Below are 1,538 nucleotides of genomic sequence, written 5' to 3'. Positions count from 1 at the left end.
TCTTAGGCGCACTTCTATACTTACAATTGACATCAGAGCAGGTTCTGTTAATTTGCTCCTAGATCCTTATTAATGGCTTCCGCACAACCAGTTTTTAGAGATGGTGGTAGTAGCAATAAACCACTATGTTTCGTTGGTGAACACTATGATTTCTGGAAGATACGCATGCAAGCATATCTTGAGGCACAAGGAGATGATATATGGGAAGCGGTAGAAAACGGTCCCTATGTTCCAACAACAGTTATCAATAATAAAGAAGAAGTAAAGATAAAAGGCTCATGGACAGATGATGACAAAAGAAAAGTATTGTTTGATAAAAAGGCCAAAAACATGTTACAATCGACACTTGGAATAGACGAATTTTTCCACATATCTCATTGCAAAACAGCTAAAGAAATCTGGGATACACTTGAAATAACAGATAAAGGAACTATTGAGGTAAAGTGTTCCGAACTCAACACATTATCCCAAGAGTATGAATTGTTCCGAATGCAGCCCAAAGAATCTATTCTGGACTTGCAGAAAAGATTTTCTCATCTAACCAATCACTTGACGGCTCTTGGAAAAACCTTCACTAATGATGAATTGAACCTTAAAGTTATGAGATCATTAACAAGGGCATGGCAACCTAAAGTAACGACAATTTCTGAAAAGAAAAGCCTATCAAAGATGTCTCTTTCTCCACTTTTTGGAAAACTCCAAGAACACGAAATCGAACTTGGAAGGTTAGAACAAAATGAAAGTCAAGAAAAGAAGACCAAAAACATTGCTCTAAAGACCGAATCAAGAGAACAAATAAAAGACGAAAATTCAGATGAAGATGAAAATATTACGTTCCTTGTTAAGAAATTTGGTAAGTTTCTTAAAAATGACAGAACTTTCAAAAGGAAAAGTTTTAGGAAGAAAGATAATTCTACTTCAAATCAAAACTTCACTTGCTTTGAATGCGGAAAACAAGGACATATCAAGGCGGATTGTCCAAACCTTATTAAGAAAAATGCCACCAAAAAGAAAGACTTCAAGAAGGCATACATAGCTTGGGAAGACAACGAAGTAATTTCATCTTCAGAAACAGAAAGTGAAGAATGCACTAATGTTGCATTGATGGCATCACATCAATCAGATAACGAAGAAGAGGTTAGTAACAAAGACTTCTTTCATCTTCATAAAACTAATAGTGAATTGATTCTAGAATATAACGAGGCTCAAAACGCCATCAAGTAACTACTTATTGAATGCAAAAATCTGTTCAAACTAGTGTCAACACAAAAGAGACAAATCTCAAGTCTTCAAGAAAAAGTTGACACTATGGAAAAGAATTCTGAAAAACTAAAACAGAATTTTGCATGCAATAAATGTGATTCCCTCTCCTTCAAGATTTTTCAATTAAATAGAGTAATTGAAAGATACGAAAATGGACAAATAGGCTTGGGAAATGTTTTAAATATGCAAAGATACTCAAATGACAAAAGTGATCTTGGATACTCAAAATTTGATAAATCAAACTTGAATAAGACCATTTTTGTCAAAGCAAGTAA

Source organism: Cicer arietinum, chromosome 5 (genome assembly GCF_000331145.2).
Source record: "Cicer arietinum cultivar CDC Frontier isolate Library 1 chromosome 5, Cicar.CDCFrontier_v2.0, whole genome shotgun sequence".
NCBI lineage: Eukaryota > Viridiplantae > Streptophyta > Magnoliopsida > Fabales > Fabaceae > Cicer > Cicer arietinum.
The sequence above is the reverse complement of the archived record's forward strand: the minus strand, read 5'-3'. Positions refer to the sequence as shown.